The sequence below is a fragment of the Labeo rohita genome, chromosome 3 (genome assembly GCF_022985175.1).
Source record: "Labeo rohita strain BAU-BD-2019 chromosome 3, IGBB_LRoh.1.0, whole genome shotgun sequence".
NCBI classification, from domain to species: domain Eukaryota; kingdom Metazoa; phylum Chordata; class Actinopteri; order Cypriniformes; family Cyprinidae; genus Labeo; species Labeo rohita.
Genome location: NC_066871.1, coordinates 40427520 through 40454388, shown reverse-complemented (window position 1 = coordinate 40454388; position 26869 = coordinate 40427520). Strand labels below are relative to the sequence as shown.

General features: G+C 41.2%; 2 pseudogenes; one reads left to right on the top strand and one right to left on the bottom strand.

The window, feature by feature from the left end:
* Window positions 1–3016: 3016 nt before the first annotated feature.
* Window positions 3017–10088, bottom strand: LOC127162747 (uncharacterized; annotated as a pseudogene).
* Window positions 10089–22414: 12326 nt separating this feature from the next.
* LOC127162651 (TRPM8 channel-associated factor homolog) lies at window positions 22415–26056 on the top strand (annotated as a pseudogene).
* Window positions 26057–26869: the final 813 nt, after the last annotated feature.

The following is a 26869-nucleotide window of genomic DNA, read 5'->3' as shown; positions in this document are numbered from 1 at the left end:
TTCAGTCTGCATGCAGTTTTCACATAAAAAAAATCCCACTTCTTGCCCACCATAAGAGATTATGGTAGAATTTATTTATGTCATAACCTTTTCCAGAGTCATTGTTATGGAGGAGAATGGCTGATCTGCATGTGCTTTGTAGCCTCTACATTTGGAGTCATTCTGGGCTGGAAACTTTATAAAGAGGGAATTACAGACATTTTCCAACAAGAGGAAGGAAGGTAACAGCAATTCAAAACAGTTTTGAGTGAAGATTGTGTTACATTTAGGGAATAAAACATATTTAATTCATTTATTAAATAAACATTAATTAATTAATTTTAATTATTTTTTTAAACATTAAATATATGAACTCAATTTCAGGTTGACTGTAAATATTTAATCAGTGCAATAATACTAACCTGACAACATGGCTGACACTTTATATCAGAAATCCCTGTACATTAAGAGCAACGAGAGAAAATATATTTTCACATAACCATAAATGGTAATAGCTGATTCCTGATTTTAAAGAGGTCATCGGATGCCAAGTCGATATGATTTTTTAGGGTCTTAATGAAAAGTCTATAATATACTTTGGTTAAAAATTCTTAATGGTTGTGTAAAACAACACCCTTTTTACCTTGTCAAAATGAGCTCTGCAAAAATCATCCTATTCTGGTCGAGGTTGCTTTAAATGTTAATGAGCTCTGCTCGCCCCGCCCCTCTCTTCTCTCTGTGGAGTGATGAGCCTGTTTACTTTAGCCACATTTAGCGCATTTAGCTGCTAAACTTGCTAACTAGCATGTTATTAGGAAAAGTGATTGCAGAGATTCATACTACACCCCTTATACTCACTTCTGCTGAAGGTGAAGGTGAAGCTGGATCACAAAAGATTTGCGCGAACACAGACTGTAGCTGGCGCTGATATGTCAGTTATGGATTATGAATGATGTATTTGTGGTTTCAGTTGTTTATATTTATATTGTGCATTGTTTCATAATTTCACAATTTAAATGTGTATTTCTGTGTATGTGTGTTGATTTTCTAATTTTGTTGGTATGGTATCTGTTTTTGTTGTATTCCTAAGTTTGACTAAGTTGAGCGTCACGTGATTCTTTTGATTAATTTAACCCGGAAGCGTTTGCACATACTTAATGACCAGACTTGAATTCAGACATGTATGTTACAGCTCCTCACTCTTCTACTGCTGGTTATAAGGCCAACAGAGTAAATTTGTTAATGTTTTGTACATTTTCTTATTTTGTGTTGATGTCCTTTGAATTGTTGTGTATAAAATTGTTTTTCTTTGTTTGTTTGTATGTAGTTTTCATGGTGTTCCATATCCAGAAAATAAAGCGTATGGGCATCAGTATTGGAAGCATGGGCTGTTTTAATTACCAGTGAGTAGCTACATAGACAGATATATGTAGATTGGGAGGCGCATTCCCTTTACAGACGTAATCTACTGCATCTTCATCGGCTCAGATGTCGGGAGTAAATGACGAGCACTATGTTCATTATTACATCCAGCAACACAACATCTTAATCGCGCAATCAGAAATATTCTTGTCTAACTTACATCCCTGCTCAGGCATCAAAACAATGGAGGTCGGACTGTTACAGCTGATGTAGGGTGGGTCTGAGATAAGACGTTCATGTCAAACAACTATCGTGGGAGCAGCCTGGCATCTGAGAATAACTTGATTTGAAAAAGGGGATATTATTTTTATGGATTAATTAAAAACCACTTCATGGATTTTTATCATTATAGGGTAGATTTGTACAAGCCATACACTGCCAACACACATTAATGTTCAAACAACATGTAAAAGTGAACTTAGCATCCAATGACCTTTAACAAACATACAAAGGGCTGAATTAATTAAGCCATTAAATCAGCTTGAAATTCTTCATTATGAACAAAAGACACCAGAACACATAATGTAAAATGAATGTAAAGGACATTAAACAAATGTTGAAGATTTGTAATAAAAAGATGAAATAATAATTCCTGTTGTCCTTACAGGGTTCAAACAAGAGTAAAATTAGCAGAGAAAAGACAAATAACAGCAAACCTTAAATCATGTGACTGTAAAATGCTTGATTATGATTGCATTACCTCACTTTTCCAACTTTTCCTAAAGTAAAAATTACTTAACTTTAAACAAAGTAGGCTTCTTCTGAGCTGGCCTAGAAGAAGACCTAGATCGGGGAATATACACAGGGGCTCCAGACCTCTCCAGATACTAGAGTCTGGACCTTAACACTGAGACGTTCATGCTTCCACAGTGAAAACATAAACCATCCATGAGTGCTACCTCAGCATGTCCGAGGTCCAAACATGTGAAGCAGTAATCATGACCATCACCATGGTCCAGGTAGCGACTGCATCCAGTATCAGACGGTCTGAATGTCATCCTTAAAAGGACGCAGCGTCAGACTGTGTGTGCTCTTTTAGGAAATGCTCCCACCGGTGCTGAGGTGCACAGGGAAATGGCCACAGCCACACAACAGTTCATTAGAGAGCAAGGAGAGGTCTGGAGCTAGCATGAGGTAGTAAACGGCAGACCAGACAAGGGAGTACTGACTGCTGGGGCCTTATATAGGGTGGGGCAAAGTGGGAACAGCTGTGCGCAATCAGTACTCCAGTGAGAGGGAACGGGTGTGCTGTGATGTGGGCAATGGGGGTGGCCGAGGTGAATGCCTGACAAGTGTAAGTCTGAATAGCTGTATGTATTTAACTATATATTTATATATTCAAGATTACAATATTTTTATATACATCACCACAAAACCTTCAGTGTTGAAATCCTGGTGTTAGGAACCGAAGAGTTACATTTACATTTATTCATTTAGCAGACAGTTTTATCTAAAGCGTCTTACAAGTGTGGAATACATCAAGCAATTCATCCTCAAGAGGCAAATCGACATAGGAAGTGCTCATAATACCATATATAAGGCATTGTTCAGATAAGTACAAGCTAGAAAGGGAAGAATAAGACAAGAGTAGAACAAAGGCATTTTTTTATCATTATTAATTCAAATAGTGTTGAAAGAGATGAGTTTTAGCAGTTACTATAAACTGTCAGGGAGTCAGCATTTCGGATAGGGATGGGAAGATCATTCCATCAGCCAGGAACATTGAAAGAAAATGTTCTGAAAAGTGATTTTGTGCCTCTCTGTAAAAACAAGGCATCTCTCACTAGTGGATCTCAGACTTCTGGAGGCAGTGAGCCTGTGGCTGTTCTATATGCAAGCATCAGTGTCTTGAACTTGATGCGAGTCGCAACTGGCAGCCAGTGCAGGGAGATAAAGAGAGGTGTGACATGGGCCCTTTTGGGCTTGTTGAAGACCAGTCGTTCTGCTGCATTCTAAATCAATTGTAGAGGTTTCATTGTGCATGATGGACGATCGGCTAAAAGAGCATTGCAGTAGTCCAGCCTAGAAATGACCAGGGCCTGGACAAGAAGTTGTGCAGCCTGCTCCGTTAGAAATGGCCTGATCTTTCTGATGATCGAGCAAGATCGAGCAGTTTTAGCTATGTGGTCTTTGAAAGTCAACTGGTCAACAAAGATTATACCAAGATTTCTGGCTGAACTTGATGGGGTAATTGTTAAAGAACCTAACTGGATGGTGAAGTTGTGTAGTATAGTCGGAGTGGCAGGGAAGACAAGCAGCTCAGTGTAGTTCCCGTAGGATCATCTGGTTAAAATGAAAGATAGAGCTGTGTGTCATCAGAATAGCAATGGTAGGAGAAGCCATGTACCTGTATGATGGGTCCCAATGATGTAGTGTATGTGGAGAAGAGGAGGGGTCCAAGAACTGACCAGTCGATATGCTTTGGATACCTCCCCTCTCCAGGCCACCCTGAAAGACCTACCACTGAGATAGGATTTAACAACGTGGAATCCCTGTAATGCCCAGCGATGAGAGGGGGGACAGGAGGATCTGATGGTTCACATTGTCAAAAGCAGCAGATAGATCCAGCAAAATAAGTAATGATGATCTGGAATTAAGTGATTGACAGTAACACAGTCTCAGTTGAATGGCCACTCCTGAAACCTGACTGGTTAGCATCCAGTTGTTTATTCTGTGAGAGAAATAATGATAGATGGTTAAAAACAACTTGTTCAAGTGTTTTTGCTATGAATGGAAGAAGGGAGACAGGTCTGTAGTTACCTATAAGTGAAGTGTTTAATGTAGGTTTTTTGAGCAGTGGGGTTACCCGAGCCTGCTTGAATGCAGTGGGGAAAGTGCCTGTGAGGAGAGATGTGTTGATGATGTGTGTGAGTGCTGGTAAGAGTGTAGGGGAGATTGATTGGATAAGGTGAGAGGGGATAGGATCTAGTGGGCATGTTGTAGGATGGCTGGAGAGAAATTTGGATACTTCTGCCTCAGAAAGTGGACAGAAGGAGAAGAGGGGAGTTTTAGCAGTTTTAGTTCCTGTATGTGTGGAGCTGAGAATTGACAACTGATAATTTTAGTTTTCTCTGTAAAGAATGTGGTAAAATCATCAGCTGTTATAGAAGTGGAGGGAGGCAGTGGAAGAGAACCGAGGAGAGAACTGAATGTCTTGAAGAGGTTACGTGTGTCTGAAGCATTGTTGATCTTGTTGTGGAAGTATGAAGATTTGGCAGTATGGACTTGAGCAGAGAAAGATGAAAGCAAAGACTTATACATATTCAAGACAGACAGATCAGCAGAGCAGAGAGATAGAACATCAGATAACCAGGGGTTAGAAGGGGTGGCCTGTGCTGGCCTGGAAGAGAGAGGACACATATTGTCTAGGCAAGAAGTTAAAGTAGAGCATAAGGTGTCAGTTGATGCATTAACATCCAGAGATGAGAAATGGGTTGGAGAGGGAAGACAGGAGGACACTACAGAGGAGAGATGGGAGGGTAAAAAGGAGCGTAGGTTTTGTCTAAAAGTAACAGGTAGAGGGGGTGGAGGCACACAAGTAGAAAGATGTAGGTCAAATGTAATGAAGAAATGGTTGGAGATGTGTAGGGGTTTAACCAAAATGTTGTCTGCAATACAAATTAGGTCAAGTTGGTTGCCAGAATTGTGAGTGCTTGTAGTGACAACCCTTAACAAAAAGAACTATACTTCAAGTTTATTTTATGAAGTATACTTCAATGAAGTTCAAGTATATTTTTAAGTATACTTTATGTAGTAAGAATACAAATATCAGTGTACTAGTAGTATACTTTTAAGTGTACTATTTTAATACTCCTTGGGACTAAATTGGCCCACTTTCTAGTATATAAAAATATACTTTAAGTATAACAGTAGTAAACTAGTAGTAAACAGTAGTTTTCAGTTTGTACTGCAAGTATACTAAAAGTGAACTTATAGGTATACAGATAGTTTACTAATTAAATACTTTTTTTATGCATTTTAGTGCACTTTGAAGTATAGTCTCAGTAAACCACTACTTTAGTAGTTTTATACTGCAAGTTTACTCATACTCACTTTTTTGTGAACTTTAAATCATACTTTAAGTATACTACTATGTCCCTAAAATGAAAGATAAAGCTGTGTGTCATCAGAATAGCAATGGTAGGAGAAGCCATGTACCTGTATGATGGGTCCCAATGATGTAGTGTATGTAGAGAAGAGGAGGGGTCCAAGAACTGTTCCCTGTGGAACCACAGTGACCAGTTGATATGCTTTGGATACCTCCCCTCTCCAGGCCACCCTGAAAGACCTACCAGTGAGATAGGATTTAAACCAGCAATGTGGAATCCCTGTAATGCCCAGCGATGAGAGGGGGGGCAGGAGGATCTGATGATTCACATTGTCAAAAGCAGCAGATAGATCCAGCAAAATAAGTACTGATGATCTGGATTTCAGAGACTGACAGTAGCACAGTCTCAGTTGAATGAGCACTCCTGAAACCTGACTGGTTAGCATCCAGTTGTTTGTTCTGTGAGAGAAATAATGATAGATGGTTGTTCAAGTGTTTTTGCTATGAATGGAAGGAGGGAGACAGGTCTGTAGTGTAAGGGGAAATACAGTTAAAACCCAAAGTGTAGGTGTGTGGTAATGAAGACCAGGAGTCAGCGATGTAGTCAATTAAGGAAAATTTTACTGAAGAAGATAGTTTGCAGTTTCATCAGCAGAAGCCAGCTTCAACACTCTCGACAGAGTTCGTAGGCCGCTCTGCGTACATTCTCAATACAACAGTACTTATACTCTAACAGAGGTCACTAACTACGTCATTACTTAGGTAAAATTATTCTGGTTGGTCGAAGCATAGATAAACTTAGAAAATCTCCACACATGGACGTAAGCATATCTTTAATGATTATTTAGGTGACAAGCAATCAGAGGTCAGACGCAATAGGTCTCTCCAGAGACCTATTTTGGACCAGCTCTCCGACAGATGACGAACTTCTCCAGTATGGTCTTCTCATCTGAACTCAAAGACAGATACTGACACACATAGAACACTTATCTGTATGTCAAGGTTGTCTAGCTCTGGCAAGAATCTTATCAGTATGGTTTGTCACACATACTATGCAGTCAGCATCTTAGAGGGTAGATAGAGAATAAAGCAGGATTCACTTTAATATCTATTATGAAGACACATTCCTATCACAGATGTCCTGATCACTTCTTCAGTCATGTAGACAGGAGGTCCCAATGACCCGTAGTGTCCTCGCACTATGACCCAGAGGAAAAATTGAGCTCAGCGTGTAAAAGGACACTGTTACACATTCCACTCTTACCATAGTCTATCACTACTAATATGTGTTAAACCTAGATAACTTTATTCAATTATCAAACAATCTTGGAGGTTAATAATAACACAAGAACTAATAATTCATATTATTATGAAGTCCAAGTTTGATCCAGAATCCCACTCCTTCAGTAGTTACCTATAAGTGAAGTGTTTAATGTAGGTTTTTTTGAGCAGTGTGGTTACCCGAGCCTGCTTGAATGCAGTGGGGAAAGTGCCTGTGAGGAGAGATGTGTTGATGATGTGTGTGAGTGCTGGTAAGAGTGTAGGGGAGATTGATTGGAGAAGGTGAGAAGTAATAGGATCTAGTGGGCATGTTGTAGGATGGACACTTTGGACACTTCTGCCTCAGAAAGTGGACAGAAGGAGAAGAGGGGAGTTTTAGCTGTTTTAGTTCCTGTATGTGTGGAGCTGAGAATTGACCACTGATAATTTTAGTTTTCTTTGTAAAGAATGTGGTGAAATCATCAGCTGTTATAGAAGTGGTGGGAGGCAGTGGAAGAGAACAGAGGGGAGAACTGAATGTCTTGAAGAGGTTACGTGTGTCTGAAGCATTGTTGAACTTGTTGTGGAAGTATGAAGATTTGGCAGTATGCACTTGAGCAGAGAAAGATGAAAGCAAAGACTTATACATACTCAAGTCAGACTGATCAGCAGAGCAGAGAGATAGAACATCAGATAACCAGGGGTTAGAAGGGGTGGCCCGTGCTGGCCTGGAAGAGAGAGGACACATATTGTCTAGGCAAGAAGTTAAAGTAGAGCATAAGGTGTCAGTTGATGCATTAACATCCAGAGATGAGAAATGGGTTGGAGAGGAGACAGGAGGACACTACAGAGGAGAGATGGGAGGGTAAAAAGGAGCGTAGGTTTTGTCTAAAAGTAACAGGTAGAAGGGGTGGAGACACACAAGTAGCAATATGTAGGTTAAATGTAACGAAGAAATGTTTGGAGATGTGTAGGGGTTTATCCAAAATGTTGTCTGCAATACAAATTAGGTCAAGTTGGTTGCCAGATTTGTAAGTGCATGTAGTGACAACCCTTAACAAAAAGAAGTGTACTTCAAGTTTACTTTATGAAGAATACTTTAGTGAAGTTCAAGTATATGTTTAAGTATACTTTATGTAGTAAGTATACAAATATCAGTGTAATTGTAGTATCATTTTGTGATACTACAAAGTGTACTATTTTAATACTCTTTGGGACTAAATTGGCCCACTTTCTAGTATATAAAAATATACTTTAAGTATAACAGTTTTTTATGCATTTTAGTGCACTTTGAAGTCTCAGTAAACTACTAGTTTAGTAGTTTATACTGCAAGTTTACTCACACTCATTTTTTTTTGTGAACTTTAAATACTTTAAGTATACTATTATGTCCCTATTTACGTATTAATTTGTATATATTTTGTTGAATATCTGAACTTACAAATCATTATAAATAAATTAGTCTAATATGTAGACAATGCCATCTTTGTTTGTAAAGCATTTTACAAAGCTAAGCGGCTGAAAAGAATCTAGGCCTCAAAACTAGATACACAACCCTCAAGAACGGTGGCAATCAGCAAATACTAAAAAGATGAGGTCTTTACATCACAGTACAACAAATAACTAACAATAATGACAAAACAACAACAAAAAAGTTTAAATGAAGTCAGCAAACAGCAAAACAATAATCCTATAACAGTAACTGGAGAATTTATTTATGCTGCAATGCATGCTGGGAATTTACAAAGCCTTGAAATTGAATGAAGCTAAGAATGAATGAAAGTCTACAGCATAAGGCTTGTCCAGATGAATGTTAAAGTCACCAAAGACTAAAAGTGGACTGCCATCCTCCGGAAATGAGGGCAGCAACCCATCCAGCTCCTCTAGGAAGGTGCCCAGCTGACCTGGAGGGTGGTAAATTACAGCAACATGTTTAATAGGAGCTGTTAAAATAATCGCATGAGATTCAAATGAGTTATAATTGCACAGATAAGAGTGGGTTGAGTATTTCCCATTGTTAGAAATGAGTAATCCAGTACCCCCACCCCTCCCAGTCTGACCAGGGGTGTGTGTGAGAGAGAAATTATTAGACAGAGCAGCTGGGGTTGCTGAGTCATCTGGACAAATCCAGGTCTCAGTCAAGGCCAAGATACTGAGTCTAGATTGTAAAGAAAAAAGCCAAAATGAAATCTGCTTTGTTGACAGCTGGCTGTCAGTTCCAGAGACCAACAGTGAAAGAGAAAGGATCAATGGAATAAGTGGCGACAGAGCACTGGATAGAAAGATTGCTATTCCTATTGCTCCGTTACGGCACACACTTAAGTGCAAAGTGTCTCGAATTTTAGTTTCGATTTGAGCCATTTACCTTGCTATAGACTTTCAGCTTAATGAAGCAGGTCCTCTATCATGTGTGTCCAGTACATTCCGGTTGTCTCTAAACAATGCTCTAACATTACACACAGACCGAAAAACAATCTTACTATCCAGTGCCCTATCGCCACTTACTCTACTGATCCTTCTCTTTCACTGTTGGTCTCTGGAACTGCCAGTCAGCTGTCAACAAAGCAGATTTCATTCACTCTTAGCTTTATTCGATTTCAGACATCTTGTCAATACAAGCTCTCACAAATCTGGCAACCAACTTGACCTAATTTGCGCACGCAATTGTATTGCAGACAACATTTTGGTTAAAGCTACATATTTCTACTTGTGTGCCTCCACCCCCTCTACCTGTTACTTTTAGACAAAACCTATGCTCCCTTTTACCCTCCCATCTCTCCATTGTAGTGTCCTCTTGTCTTCCCTCTCCAACCCATTTCTAATCTCTGGATGTTAATGCAGGAACTGACACCTTATGCTGTACTTTAACTTCTTGCCTAGACAATATGTGTCCTCTCTCTTCCAGGCCAGCACGGGCCACCCCTTTTAACCCCTGGTTATCTGATGTTCTATTTCTCTGCTGCCCGTCAGGACAAATCAAAAGATCAGTCTGACTTGAGCATGTATCAGTCTTTGCTTTCATATTTCTCTGCTCAAGTCCATACTGCCAAATCTTCATACTTCCACATCAAAATCAACAGTGCTTCAGACACACTAAACCTCTTCAAGACATTCAATTCTCTCCTCTGTCCCCCTCCACCGCCTCCCTCCACTTCTATAACGGCTGATGATTTCACCACATTTTTTACAGAGAAAACTAAAATTATCAGTGGTCAGTTCTCAGCTCCACACATACAGGAAATAAAACCAACAACAACCACAGCTAAAACTCCCCTCTTCTCCTTCTGTCCACTTTCTGAGGCAGAAGTATCCAAAATTCTCTCCAGCCATCCAACAACATGCCCATTAGATCCCATGCCCTCACACCTTCTCCAATCATTCTCCCCTACACTCTTACCAGCACTCACACACATCATCAACATCATCAAGTGGGTAACCCCACTGCTCAAAAAACCTACATTAAACACTTCACTTATGGGTAACTACAGACCTGTTTCTCTCCTTCCATTCATAGCAAAAACACTTGAACGAGCTGTTTTTAACTATCTATCATTATTTCTCTCACAGAACAACCAACTGGATGCTAACCAGTCAGGTTTCAGGAGTTATTTCACGTAACTACTTGACTGGCCTTTGATAATATGTGCATTTATAAAACTGCATGCCTTTGCATATTGTTAAAGAGCAAGAGCTTATGGGTATTCACCCATTACCAGGAGGGTCAGTAAATCATTTTGTTTGTGGTTTGCTGGAATCCCCCACCACCCTGATCTCATCTAAGACCCACCCGACCCTCTATTTTTGCAGGTTTCTGTAATGTCATGTGATACACTGGAAAAACCACAACCTACCGATCAATTCTGATTGGCTAACACACATCTTACGTATTAGGAGTACAGTATTTAAATTTGCAGTGCAGCCTGACAAAAGAATATAGCAGAAGAATTCAGGAAAGACATCTGTTTTATATCATCTAGCAGAAAACTTCAGCTTGCTGATTACCACAGATTAATCCAGATTACCACAGGTTTGACTTTCATTTGTTGCTTATTCATTTAGCAGAGGCGAAACATTTTGGGATCCTGTGTATGTATGTATGTATTTATGTATTTATTCAGAACATTCCCAGAACAGAGCTAAGAAATTATTTTTTGTTATACATGTTTTATGTTGTGTATGATCACGCAGGTTACAGATGATGGAGGTGATTAAAATAGTGGAGAACAAAATTCATATGCTATTGTAACTGTAAACCAAAAAATAAAAAATAAAATAAAAAAAATAAAAATTACACAGTATTCTAATTGCATGCAGATAATGTTGTACGTACTTGTGCACATTATAGGCAAATTAGAGACAAAAGAGACGCTTAAGGTGCCTTAAAATATTAACATATTAAAGGACCAAACTCATATGCTATACAGCTATATTGATGTTGTACACCATGTACAGTCCAGCAGTTGATCCCATGTTAGAATCTGAAGTCAATGCACTAAATAGTGCATGAATCATTTTCCTCAAATAGAAAGTCATTAGATGCTGTAATAATAATTCAGTGCATCATTCCAAACAAAAGTGAAAGAACAGGGAGGTGCAGAAAGGAGCATTTTTCACATATATGCATCAACGACGAGACGTCACCCTTTTACAGGGTTTGTACACATTTTAAACCAATAAACTTCCATGTCTTTTCCATGACTTCTGAGACAATATTGACCTAATGTTCCATTATTTTACAATAAGAATAAAAAAACTGTTCAGATTTATCATAGAATATGTTAACTAAAATAAATGACTATTATTGATATTTGTTTACTTTCTATTAGTTTTAATGATAAGGAAAAAGTTGCAGCTGCAGCTACGCCAGATGTTACTCAACACAGAGAATATATCAACATATCAGTTTTTGCCAAATGAGAGCGGAAAAGGTTCCAGATGAGCTTCAGTAGAACAGTGAACTGTGGTCTGATGAGATGTTAGGCTATTTGTCAGCAAAACAAACTGTCCTGTCCTGTCAGCCTGTGCTCATGCACAGCACACACTGTTTACGTTTACGTGAATATGAGGAGCACCCTGTATCCCTTTATCATAAATAAAGCAAACAAGAAACTATGAGCATACGATGTAGTTCTGTCATAAGTTAAGTCATGAAATGACCAAAAAGGCGATTAAAGCTGCGAACTGTGCATGCATGTAGGCTACATATGCATCACTTTATAGAATGTTTCTCAAATGCATGTACTAAATTATATTATGCAATTCGAGATCATAGCACAAGCTGATATTTATTTTTAAATTGTAATTTAATGCACAATTAAATGTGAGCTTAGTGCTTCTACTAGAAAATATGTGCTATTTTTATGAAAAGTACAAATGAAAATGAAACAATTCAAATGCATAAAATGTTTTTAAGTTTTGTCCTGCGGCGACAGACTTTAGCTGTTGCACTGTGGCTTGACATGACAGCTGTCGAGTCCGGTGTAGACACAGTGTTAGTTATTGTGTGTAGCTTGGGTTCATTGCATTGTAGCTTACATCATTGCACACTGCATTCTGGGTATACATTACAAATCCCCAGAGGAAAAAATTACTATTTACGTTAATATTTTTAAGAGCTTCTTGCACTCGATTAGAATAAATGGACTAATATTTGAATCCCTTGTGTTAAAGTTTACGGTCAGTTTTTTTAAGTTTTTGAAATAAGTATCTTATGTTCACCAAGAAAACTGCATTTTTTGATCATAAATAAAAACACTAATGTTGTGAAATATTACAATTTAAAATAATTGTTTTCTATGTGAATATATTGTAAAATGTAAAGTATGATTTCTGAAGGATGATGTGACACAGAAGACTGGAGTAATGATGCTGAAAATTCAGCTTTGATCACTTTTTAAAACATAGAAATTAGTTATTTAAAAATGGTAATTTCACAATATTTCACTGTTTTACTGTATTTTAATCATATAAATGCAGCAGTTGTGGCCATAAACGGCGCCTTTCAAATATGACAAATTTGACCCTTAAATTTTTGAAAGGTACTGTATGTTTGAGGCCAAAAATATTTAATAAACATGCCAGGTTTATTAGAAATAAACTATAGCAGAGGTGAAATGCAGAAAAGAACATACAACAACAACAACAAAAAGAAGAAGAAGAAGAAAGAAAAGAATTTAACAGAATTTACAGTTTTTAGGTAATTATCTAGTAATGCTCTTACAGTGTTACTTATGTTTGGATATCAAAGCCCTTTTAAAATAACTAACTAACTAACAAGCAAACAAACAAACAAACAAACTATATATATATATATATATATATATATATATATATATATATATATATATATATATATATATATATAGGCAAAATATATTGTGAAAGATGCATATACAGTTATTTAATAAGCTTTCTCAGATCACCTGTGTTTTCTATATCTCTGTCATCAGTTCCCTTTTAAAATTTTAAAAGCAGGAACTTCTTCTTTGTCATAAAGGTTTTTTCTGACACTTCTGAAATCACAGAAGTCAAGTCAAGTCAAGTCACCTTTATTTATATACCGCCTTTAACAATACAGAATTGTGACAAGGCGGCTGTACAGTATTAAATAGGAAACAGTACATCAACAATGCCAAAGGCAACATTAAACACTCACATTATAGGTAAAGGTAGTTAATCAAAAACAATAAAGTAAAATGCAATATTGTGTTAAGAGAAAGTGTCCCCAACTAAGCAAGCCAGAGGCGACAGCGGCAAGGAACCAAAACTCCATCGGTGACAAATGGAGAAAAAAACCTTGGGAGAAACCAGGCTCAGTCGGGTGGTATCAATATTTGTTTACCATGAAAGGTCAAAACCTGTTTGAAGTAAGTTACTTTCAGCCCATTTTCATGCTCCCCTTACCAAAAACAAGTATACTTCAAGTTTATTTTATTAAGTATACTTAAGTAAAGTTTAAGTATAATTTAAGTATACTTTATGTAATAATTATACAAATATCAGTGTACTAGTAGTATACTTTTAAGCGCACTATTTCAATACTCCTTGGGACTAAATTGCCCCACTATCTAGTATATAAAAGTATAACAGTAGTAAACTTTGAGTACACAACTAGTTTACATCTTTTTTTAGTTTGTACTGCAAGTACTCTAAAAAATGACCTTATAGGTAAACTGATCATTTACTAATTAAATACATTTTCTGTTCTTTTTTCGATTTTTCAAACAAGTGTTTTTTTGTTTTTTTGTTTTTTCTTAATAGACATTGTGAAATAAATCTTCCCTTGTGAAAAGAGTTCACCTCTGACTATTTTTGATTTAATATTGTAATCGGTTTATTTTCGAGGTTCATTTAAATTTTGTCAGGATTATCCTGGCTGGCACCTGAAAAGCCACCACCCTTACACAACATTTTGAACCAAAAAAGCCATAAACCATTAAAAAAAAAAAAAGATGCGTGATAGCGCCCCTAGCTTATAACAATGAAAACACTGATTCTCAGAGCACAAGTATATCTCGAATATATTTAGACTTTTTCTAATACTTTTTCTAAGTATAAGTCAGGTATACTTAAATATAATTTTATGTATATTTCTGAGAAGTATGTAAAGCACATTTCTGAAAAGTACATAAAAAGTATACTTTTCTATTTTTCAGTTTTAAAAAAGTATATTAATAGCACACTTAAACTTTTTCGTAAGAGTCCATGTAACATTAAGTGACGTAAAAACAAAAGTGAGAGATGGAGCTTTGCTGATTGTGCTTGACAGTTGAGTAGCCACCCCATTTCCATGGTTACTCCTTCAGCTCCAGACTTGAATATAATAATTTAATATTATATAATATTAAACGTCATGCTTTTTCAACAAGATTTAACCCACTAGCATATATATATATATACAGTATATATATATATATATATATATATATATATTGCAAATGAAGGTGACACGTAACTTGAAACAATTTCTAGAATCTATATCTATACTTGCTATAATTATGTTCGGTAACACTTTGTTTTGATAGTCCACTTTAGACATTCTACTAACAGTAAGTAGCTTTGCAACTGCATGTCAACTAGTCATTAGAGTATTAGTAGACTGTCTGCTTAATATTTTCAAACACTCTTCTAAACTTTGCAAGTATATGTCAACTTATTCTACAAACCCTAAACCTAACCTAACAGTCTGCTCTGAGAGTTAGTTGACTAGTTAAATTTGGATCAAATCAAATGGACCAAACAAAGACCAATTTTCAATATCGATTTTTGGGCTAAAAGAAGCTCATGATGGGCCAACTTGATTTAGCCCAAAAAAAGACGTCCAAATGATGTCTGGTGCTGGGTGGGGGTTTTCTCCTCCACCATTAATGCTCACTAATGCAAAATGCATTCTGGGATACCTGGCTGCCTCAAGTTTGCACAAGTCGGCTGCATCCGAAAGCTCTAATTCAAAGACGAGAAGGCATCAAGGCACGTCCGAATCCAAATTCTGCTTCACTTCCTGTCTCTGGAGGTACCTTCATCTGATCTAGTTTTGAAAGCAACACATATTTATCAAGCTTCTCAAAGTGCCATTTTAGTCTTAAGTGCTGAGAATTCATGAAATGTACTCCTACTTTCAAACTTAAGTATAAATGCAAGTTATCAAATTTCTTGAAGCTAAGAATCACTCTTACTCTTCCAGTTACTTAAGACAGCTCGAGAGGCCTCTCAAGTGGTTAGGAGTTTCCAGTAGGGGCTCCCGTTATAATCAGTGAAGCTGTTTTGCACTTTATGATGAATACATCTCTCACCCCTTATTTATCTTACAGCTGGGACACTTGTGGACACTCACCAGCGCCGCGGCTACGTTTCTGAAGCAACTCTCTGCACTGAATCAGTAAAGATAATAATCTTATAAATAATAATAATAATAATAATAATAATAATAATAATAGTCTTGTTGTCAAAAGCATCACCAATAGGCAATATCTCGGACTATCATCGATACACAATTCTATCATCTATTGGCACACCCTTAAATTGAAGGTTGTGATGACGCTTTGTTTCCTTGCCATAATGTATTATCTTGAAAATTCATTGTCAGATGTGTGTTAAATGTAAACTCCTATGAGGAATTTAACCATTCAATGTGAATTTATCTGAGAATATTCTTAAATAAGGAAATCTATTCAGTGATTGGTCCATGTCTATTTCATCATCCAAAATCCGTTTGTTATACAGCAAAGGGTCGTAAATTATCTTTAAGACTGACACTTAAGATTTGGTCCTACACTTTGCTTAAATTACAACTGAAATGCTTGATAACTAACTTTTAAGCGCAGCTTTGAGCCAAGATTTTTTTTAAACTTAAGTCAGTTCTTGAGAGTAATTCTTAGAGGCTTTATTATTCTGAAATAATACATGCATCAGTGCTTTTATTTTTTAAGCAAAAAATAGCTGCCATTCTCAGTCATCTTCTCCGACACACGGACCTCCAGCAGGCAATGACACTGAGGTCTTTATGCATTATTAAAGCATTTATGAATAACTGCGTAAGATCTTTTTTCTTCATAATGTACAAATTAAACGTTAGGTAACCTAGCAACACTATCATGTTAGACTGCCCCTAAAGCCTGTCCGAAACTGTTCCTGTTGCCATCGCAGTCTTCGAAGTAATTGCCTGATAAGGCAGCAAGTCAGCAGATATCGTGGCCAATAATTAAGATTGCATTCCCACGACTTAATGGACGTTTTATTCATTCATCTTGTTTTAATTAAATCGTGGCCATGTTGTACAAATTCATTCCTCTGACTGGACAGATTGTTTAAAGCTTTGTCCATCACACAATATGCAGTTTTCTGTGAAATATGTTAACTATGACTATACACAAACTATGACTGCTGCAGACTGGTTCTCATATTTGACTCCTCTAGACTGTAAATCACGGCAAAGATTGTGTATTGTGTTCCAGCCTTTAACGAAAATAAGAAAACAATTAGTCATGGACACATGGCAACAAATTCTTCATTTGCAACCCACTGGTGCACCCCTCAAAATTCATGAGTGTGTGGCATAAATATGGTTAAATAATGGCTTTTGGACAATCAGCCACATGTGGGATACATAAGGGCCACTGTGGCGGGGAGAAGAATCACACAACAGGTTGTCTGGTGCAAAAATCCCCGGAGGGTGGATTTATTGACAATCGAAGTGCAAAATAACTCAAAGTGGGGAGCTCCGTGCGGTCCTTTCAGTGCGCTGTGCTCCAAGTCTCTTCTTCCCGTGAACCGTGAGGGTGCGTGGCCGAGCCGTCACAGGCTGCTGTCTAGGTAAGAGAGAAAGAGAGGTTAGCGTCTGCATTCCAGGAAGGAGCTTCTCCGACTGGCAGTTCAAGGTGCTGGATTTTATGAGCAGCGGTAACGAGCGGCAGCTGTGACGGCTCGGTCCGTGCTGAGTGGTGCCAGCTGATCCTTGTATGTTTCCAGGGCGACGCTGAAGAGAGCTCGGGCGGCCTGCCACACTCCCCCCCCCTAAGCGTCGCGCTGGTCCTGTAACGAGAATTAGGACAGTAAAACGGGAAAGATAGGGGTGGGTGGGGAGTGCGCCCTGACAGACCTGCGTAAGCTGACCATAGCCTGGAGAGACCGTCGGCATTGGAGTGGGCTGTCCCAGCCCGATGTTCTACTGTGAAGCTGAAGTCCTGGAGCGCTAGGAACCACCGCGTCACCCTGGCGTTGGTATCCTTAGCGCGAGCCATCCACTGTAACGGAGCGTGGTCAGTTATCAGGGTGAAGCGGCGTCCCAGCAGATAGTAGCGGAGCTCCAGGACCGCCCACTTAATGGCCAGGGCTTCCTTTTCCACTGCCGCATACCGGGTCTCTGCCGGGGCCAGCTTACGACTGATGTAAGTTACTGGGTGTTCTTCACCGTCCCGGACCTGGGAGAGGACCGCCCCCAGGCCCGTGTCTGAGGCGTCCGTTTGTAGCAGGAAGGGGCAGCTGAAATCGGGAGCCCTCAGGACGGGCTCGGTGGTGAGCGCGGTTTTGATGCTTTGAAAGGTCTTTTCAAGCTCGTCGTTCCACATCAGTTTCTCCGGCTGCCCCTTCCTGGTGAGGTCTGTCAGGGGAGATGCTAAGGTGGAAAAGTTAGGGATAAAACAGCGATAGTATCCCGCCAACCCCAAAAAGGCTCGTACCTGGGTCTTGGTTGTTGGGCGGGGCGCTGACAAGACGGCGTCGACCTTTTTTTTCTGCGGTTGGATCAGCCCTCGTCCAACCCGGAATCCCAGGTACTGAGCTTCTGCGAGGGCAAGATGGCATTTCCGGGGGTTGGCGGTCAGTCCAGCCCGGCGGAGCTCCAGGAGCACCCTCCGTAGCCGCTCTAGGTGGTCCTGCCAGGTCTCAGAGTGGATGATTACGTCATCGAGGTAAGCTGCGGCATAGCTCTGATGGGGACGCAGGATAACATCCATCATTCGTTGAAACGTGGCTGGGGCCCCGTGGAGGCCGAAGGGGAGGGTCCGGTATTGCCAGTGCCCACTAGGGGTGGAGAAGGCTGTTTTTTCTTTTGCCGATGTGGTGAGAGGGACTTGCCAATATCCTTTTGTGAGATCGAGGGTAGTGATGAACCGGGCCCTCCCCAGACGTTCGAGTAGCTCGTCAACACGGGGCATCGGATATCCATCAAACTCTGAGACCTCGTTGAGCCGGCGAAAGTCGTTACAAAAACGGAGGGTGCCGTCTGGTTTTGGTACCATGACGATCGGGCTGGACCAGGCGCTGCGAGATGGTTCAATTATCCCTAACTTGAGCATCTCGCTGATCTCATCTTCGATGGCCTGTCTCCGAGCCTCTGGGACCCGATAGGGACGTTGCCTCACGATGACTCCAGGTGGCGTGCGAATGTCGTGTTGGATAACGTTGGTCTGCCCGGGACGCGTTGAGAACACATCGGAGAACTGACTGACCAGATGGCTCAGCTCGGTTTTCTGGGCGGCCGACAGGTGGTCCCCCACGTCGATGACAGCGGGGTCAACCGAGGCTAGGGCAGTGAGTTGTTCCCGGGTCCCCACCCATCTCTTAAGCAGGTTAACGTGGTAGAGCTGTTCTTCACGCCGTCGGCCGGGCTGACGCAGTCGGTAAGTAACCGGTCCAATGCGTTCAATTACCGTATATGGGCCTTGCCAGGTGGCGAGAAATTTACAAGCTGAGGTGGGGACCAACACCATGACCCTATCCCCGGGCTGGAACTCTCGTGGCTGGGCCGCCCGGTTGTATATCCGCTGTTGGGACTGCTGCGCCTTCGTCAGATGTTCCCGTACTAATGGCATGACCCTCTCAATCCGCTCGCGCATTTCTCTCACGTGTTCGATCGCGGAGCGGAGAGGGGCCGGCTGCTGCTGTTCCCATGCTTCTCGAGCCACATCCAGTAATCCCCTTGGCTGACGGCCAAATAACAGCTCGAACGGTGTAAAACCGGTGGAGGCTTGGGGAATTTCACGGACACCGAAGAGCACGTAGGGGATCATCAGATCCCAATCCCTTCTGTCTTCCGCCGCCACACGCTTCAACATTTGCTTTAATGTTTGGTTAAACCGTTCTACGAGTCCGTCTGTTTGCGGGTGGAAAACCGTCGTTCGGATCTGTTTTACTCGCAGCAGCCGGCAAAGGTCAGCCATTAGCCGTGACATGAAGGGGGTCCCTTGGTCAGTCAGTATCTCAGCTGGGATGCCGACTCGGGTGCAGAGCAAGAAGAGTTCTTTGGCGATGTTCTTTGCTGTAGCCTTCCTCAGGGGCATGGCTTCTGGAAACCGGGTGGCATAATCGACGATCACCAGGATGTGCTCGTGTCCGCGGGCAGACTTTGGCAACGGCCCCACCAGGTCCATTCCAATTCGCTCGAAGGGTACCCCTATTATAGGAAGCGGAATGAGTGGACTGGGGGGAGGTGCTCGTGGCGAGGTCTTCTGACAGGCCGGGCAGGCTTGGCAGAACCGTTTACATCCCCGTCTAGACCCGGCCAGTGGAACCGGTCCCGGATGCGCTGGGCGGTATTTGCAGCCCCAAGGTGACCAGCCATTGGGTGGGCGTGTGCAAGTTCCATAATCATTTCCACTTTCCCTTTTGGCACCACGAGCAGCTCTTTTACCTCCCCCCTCCGCTGGGCGACACAGTACAACAGGCCGTTTTTCACGATGAAGTGCGGGAGAGGATGGGGCGCTGGTTGTTGCTCTTGGTTCTCGATGACACGGACTTGGGTCCAGCAATGCTTAAGTCTGTCATCTTCCAGCTGAGCTTTGGCAAAGGAGCCCCCTCCCGCCACCTGCTGGAAAACATCAAAAAAGACATTAGTGTTTGAGGAGGGGGACTCACCATCTCTCCCGCTGTCGGACGCTAACAGGGCGGGGCGGCGTGGATGTCGTTTGTTCCGACGATCGCGGCGGCTCCCGGCCTGACTGGCTGGCTGAGTGGTAGCGAGGAGCAGCTGTTCAAACCCGGGCCAATCCCTTCCAAGGAGCACCGGGACGGGCAGCTCTTTTAGAATACCGACTTCAACCGGCCACGCCCCGGCGCAGCGGAGATGGTTACTCTGCGAGCGGGGACGTTTTGGGTGTCTCCATGGACGCAGGTGATGGGTAAGTGAGCTTTGGAATCTTTTCGGGCGGTAATATGGCGGCCTGAACCAGACTTACCGAACTTCCAGAGTCTAGGAGTGCTAGGGCTGCCCGCCCATTGATCTTGACTTCCGCCCGCGGGGCTCCTCGCGGAGGTTCCCTATGCACAATACAGCCGGCCATCCATGTGCGGGGTGGGGGTGCAGGGTCCTCCGTAGGCATCGGTTCGTCTACCGGGCCGGGAGCCGCGGGCCTGTGTACTGTGCGTTGGGTACCCTCCGGCGCGCGTCGCTCCTGTCCCACCCTCCGGGGAAAAGACGGCGCTCGCTCCCCCGGATCACGACGCATCGCTGCCTCCGCCAGCTCGATGGATCCGACGAGCTCAGCGATGGTAGTGGGGTTAGTCATCCCCACCGCCCTCCTGGCGGCCGGGGGAAGAGCTCGGAGCAGCCGGTCAATCGTCACGCGCTCCGCTACCTGACCAGCCGTGGGTGCTCCTTCTAGCAACCAGTGTCGTGCGAGTCGAGCGAGCTCAGCCGCTTGGGCGCGGGCTGGGTGGCGTGGCTTATACTCCCATTCATGGAACAGCTGGGCGGCTGATATGGGGGACAGCCCAAGACGTCCGAGAATTTCTTTTTTTAAATTATCATAACTTTCAGCGAGTTCTGTTGGCAAGGAGAAGTACGCACGCTGGGCCTCTCCGGTCAGCAGGGGTCCCAGCAGCCGAGCCCACTCGCTCTGATCCCAGTTTTCCCGGGTGGCCGTTGTCTCAAACATTTGTAAATATAGCTCGATGTCATCATCCCCGGTTAACTTAGGAAGCAGCTGGGTAGCCTTGATGCGGGGATCAGGTAGCGGCACACGTTGAGCGGCGGCGAGGCGGAGAGCAGCGAGCTCCTCTTCAACCTGCCCTTGGCGACCGGCGATATGCTCTACGATCTGTTGTTGACGTACGCTGACCTCTGTCAAGCATTTGAGCAGATCCTCCATGATGGGGAAGGAGCGCCGTCTTTTTTCCAAAGTTTGTTGACTGCGGGAAAAAAAAAAAAAGAGAGAGGAAAAAAAATCAGCAAGGTCACGGGAGACGTGTTGGTGATTCTTCTCAATCCGCCTGCATTCTCCACCAGTGTGGCGGGGAGAAGAATCACACAACAGGTTGTCTGGTGCAAAAATCCCCGGAGGGTGGATTTATTGACAATCGAAGTGCAAAATAACTCAAAGTGGGGAGCTCCGTGCGGTCCTTTCAGTGCGCTGTGCTCCAAGTCTCTTCTTCCCGTGAACCGTGAGGGTGCGTGGCCGAGCCGTCACAGGCTGCTGTCTAGGTAAGAGAGAAAGAGAGGTTAGCGTCTGCATTCCAGGAAGGAGCTTCTCCGACTGGCAGTTCAAGGTGCTGGATTTTATGAGCAGCGGTAACGAGCGGCAGCTGTGACGGCTCGGTCCGTGCTGAGTGGTGCCAGCTGATCCTTGTATGTTTCCAGGGCGACGCTGAAGAGAGCTCGGGCGGCCTGCCACAGCCACCCTTTACAAAACTCAACCATACAGGAAAACCATATATGGTCCATATATCAGCCACATCTGTTTTTATCATTTGGCTCATTTTGGGTTGGGTTATGGCACTGTTTTGGTTCAGTTCTGGCTAAAAAGATGTGAACCAGTTTTAGGCCGACAAACACACACTAATCTGGGCCACACTACAGCTGTTGACATGTGCCAGATCCGAACCAAAGGAAATTTGCTGACTGGGGCATGACACCCCTGAATAGACTGTACTACTCAATACTCAATAACTTAAAAATACTAAGTCCCGTAGAGGGAGTGGTTAGTGGTGGTTTCTGGATGAACAAACAAAATTAATTAATTTGTGAGAAGTCACAGTTTTTACATATGTAGCCACAATAGGGAAATGATAGTTGAAACTTATCATATTTTTTGTATATTATGTTAACCAATTCATGAAAAACTTAATTACAGTTATAACATTACAGTTCTGTATGTTTCTAAATTTATGCAACTTTTTTCTTTAATTTTCTGTCTTTGTGTAGGACTGAAACGCAGTTGGCTTCACAAGAATTGTACTTCACAAGCTCTGGTTGCTCTGGAGTGCTCATACTCTGTAAAATTAACATATGTTGAAAGTGATTGTTTTGAACTGACTTGCGAAACAGAACTAATCCACCATGGCACGCGAACAAGACTACCACACTATCATGTGTGGGCTGCAGGAGCTTGATTTGCAAATGAACGCAGTGCCCAGTGATCTTGTACTGATAGGTGAACGTGCCTTTCCACTTGTCATGAATCCAAGAGGTCAGGTGCTGATGGCTGCATCTTATTACGGTCGAGGACGTGTGGTGGTGTTGGGACATGAGCAATACCTAACAAGCTTTCCCAGCCTCATAAAGAATCAAGTGGCTTGACGAAGATCGCAAGGGTGTTATTGGGATACTACCCAGCCGAAAGGGAGCGCACAGGGTACTGAGCAAATCTGGTTTAGATTGCCAGTTGACCGGTTTGAGAAAAGATCTAAGCATCTACGTTTGCACTTCATACAGTGATGCCCAGTGTGCAGAGATCCAAGAATTTGTTGCTGAAGGTGGAGGTCTTATGATTGGGGGTCATGCTTGGCATTGGGCCCAGACCCACAGAGGTCGCAATGTGATGACCGATTACCCAGGAAATCACATTCTTAATAAGATGGGATTGTCTCTCTTGGGCAGCACCTTGAAAGGAGGGTTATATAAAGCCCCAGAAACTGATCAAAGTTATAAAAAGGGGTACCACTTTCGTAACATGCTGCATCGGTTTGCTGAACATGTATACCTGGGGCAAGAACTGACTAATCATGAACAGAGCTACTTGAAGCAGCTGGGCAATGACTGTGCCAGTTACCTTCAAATGCAATGTTATGGCAGTACCGCCTATACTTCAATGTTAGTTGGTTTTTTTGACATAGTGAAGAAGTTTGGTTTTCCACAAGTGTCTAGTAACAGCCCTGTTGAAAGTGCCAAAGACCGCCTGATGCTCCACATTGGGTCTGAGGTATACAAAGTGTCCCCTGATCCTGATGCCCTTCTCTCATACATCATCAAGGACAGACCTAAGTTCTGTGTCTAATGCAAGAGTTCGGATCAGTGCCAAAACTGAAGGTACGACAGTTTTCCCGACAAAGTGGAGGGTAAATTTTATTTTTTCTTCGTTTCAAAATACTTGAGCACTATAAAATAAGAATGCAATTTCTTGTTTCAGGCTCTGAAGAATGGATAAGCACAGGCTTATATCTTTCTCCTGGTATGAAGACAAACATAGCAGTACCTCCAGAGATCATTAGGAAAAATTGGCAGGTGATGAATAAAGTCTATACCTGTACATTACATGTTAACAATCAAGGAATAGTTGCATGTAGTATACTTGATAGATGCAACCTTATTACTCATTAGAGAGCATGTTATTAACATGAGGAGGTAACACTTTTTGCAGTTGCAACTTGGTTGCCAAACAGATAATATTGGTAGAGCAGAGGTTCTGAAACGGGCTCCTGTTGTCCATGAGCGATTCCCTTTGGATGCAGAGATGGTCCAAGTCTGCAATTTATGGGGAGGGCTCATCTACATAATAGCACCTCCCCAAAGCAAAGTGGATGGGGTAGAAATTGTCGTGCAGGATGCCGTACAGGCTCCATACTTTAAATCTGGTAAGAATTCTGAATGAGCATCACAGTGAGGTTTCTATTCAGAACATTTAACATTGTATAGTAAAACGTTTCAATGCTAACTTGTTTCATCCCTCAGGAGAGACTAGTGTAGCTGACTGGGTGGACAGGATCCGTCAGGCACCCGCCCCCTGGGCAGAGCTTGAGTTTGAGAACATCATTATGACATTACAATCAGAATTTATAAGGAATCTAGACCGCCCTGATAAGGTGGCTAAACTTTGGGATACCATAATGAGAAGCATAGCTGACCTGGCAGCAAAGCCTAACAAGTTCCCCCGCAAGGAGCGGTTTGTTGCAGATGTTCAGATCTCTGCAGGTTTGTGGTACTATTAAATGCTCTCAGTATCTTTGTTAGGATAAAGAACCATCACTATTACAAAAGAATCATGTCATTAATATTAGTTACACTCACACTGTCCTGATGATAACATTGTTCCTCCTTTCCCCACACAGGTTTCATGCATGCTGGATATCCCATCATGATGCAGACAGTCTCTGCCCCAGAACTTGTAAATGTACAGGAAGCCTATAAAAAGGGTCTTTGGGGACAAATTCATGAGCTGGGTCATAACCAACAGTGTAGAGTTTGGGAGTTCCCTCCACACACCACTGAGTGCACATGCAACCTGTGGTCAGTGTATGTACATGAGAAAGTGCTGGGTTTGAACAGGTTTAAAGTTCATCCAGGTTTAACTCCAAAAAACGCCAGGCTCATATCAAATCATATTGCGATGGCGGTAAGGATTTAAAAAACTGGAGTGTGGACGGCACTCGAGACCTACATGCAGGTGCGAACAGACTGCGTATAATGTTTTAAGAGATCATTTAATCAGTTAATTTTTTTTTTTTTTTTTTTTTTTCCACAAAAGTATTTAAAAGGAAACCCCAGGAAGACTTGTATGGCTTAATATAATGTAAATAATGTTCCTTACTGAAATATGTAATAGAAAACCCATGAAAGATTTTATGTTTTTTTTTAAAAAAATAATAACTCCAGTAGTGCCAGTAGCTTGATTGGTTAGCTACTGGCGCTACCTGTTGCTATTTTTTACAGATTGGAATACACAACTTGGAAAATGGTTTTGGTTGTAATTTTCAGTTAAAGGGCAACAAGAGAAGCGATGTCAGTCTTCACTGCTTTCCTAGTGATAAGAAGAGGAGAAAAGAGACTTTGAGACTTTTAGTAGACAACGGCTACTGAAAGAGCTTATAAACAGCAGAGACAAGAAACATGCTGATGCTTGTCTTGATACCGCAGCCACTGAAGGTGTTTCTCAGCATGGATTTCGCTCAATATCTGGGGGCGTTTAGACTCCTTGCGGAAAAATCGATGGTACAGCATTTGGTTTACACCTGCACTCGTGTCTATTGCCACCTGCAAACTCTTTCAGTTGCTGCGGTCATCGTGAGGTGGAGGGATGCCATCAAAATGGGATGATGCCCCCATAGTGCTAATTATGTATAAATGAATGACAGGACTGAATGATTTTTTTTTTTTTTTTTTTTTTTTTTAAATAACATAAATCTTTCATGGGTTTTCTACTACATATTTCAGTAAGAGACATCATTATATTAAGTTTAAAGCAATAATGTATTATTTGTGAGCTTTGGAAGTAATAATTTACCTTAAAAAAAAATAAATAAATAAATAATGATAATAATAATAATAAATTTTATTTTATTTTATTTTTTTTTTTCCAGCTTCAGGAAAAATTTGGCTGGGATGCTTTCAAGAAAGTTTTTAATATCTACCATGACATGAGTGGAGTGCCAGACAACAATGCAGAGAAGATGAATCTATATGCTGAGACCTTCTCTAATGTGGTCAAAATGAATCTGTGCCCCTTCTTCAAAGCGTGGGGTTGGCCCATCCAGCCCGACACACAAAAGAAAATCTCTCATCTCCCTGCGTGGAGTGACCATCCTATGGTCCAGTACGCATAAAAACATCTCAGATAACTTTTAAAAAGTATGTTTTGCCAGTTTTAATGTAGCTAATAGGTAAGATTAGGTACAGAAGATGATATATGTTTGCCTGGAATGTCATTTTAATGAACTTTTTCTCATTTGATTTAATAATAAATCTGCATATTAGAATGATTTCTGAAGGAAAACTTAAGCAGTAACAGTGATAAAAATTCAGGTTTTCATCACAGGAATAAATTCTATTTTGTATGTTAAAAATTTTATATTGTAAAAACATTTTGCAATATTACTTTTTTTTTACTAGTTATATCCAATAAATTTTTAAATCAAATAAATGCAGCCTTGATGAGCATAAGACTTCTTTAAAACTATTACAAGTCTTACTGACCCCAAACTTTTGAACCAGTTTTCTTTAAGTGAACTTTACATCATACTTTAAGTATACATTAGTGTATGTTTGCCTGGAATGTCATGGAAATGAACTTTTCTAATTTGATTTAATAAGCACAGATAGCAAATAACTGCAGTAACCTGTTAGATGATCTTACAAAACTTTTAGCTTCATGTTTTACTAGTTAAATCCAATAAATGTATAAATAGTCAGTGAAGAAGATAAACTTTGTACCTTACTGTTTTTGTTATATTTGTCAAGTAATCCATGAATGTTTGCCCTTTAATACACATTTTACACCATGCATGCATTGAGCAATGAGTTGTAACTAAAATCCACCCTTCAAATAATAAGTAAACAGTGAAGTTGTTGACACTATTAGCTACTGATAATGAAACAGGTTCACATACTCATATTACACACACAAACACACACACGTACACATGATTGTAGCATGATGCTGATGCGGTTAAACAGAGATCAGATCAGAAATTATCAAGATATTACACCCTTACCAAAAAGAAGTATACTTCAAG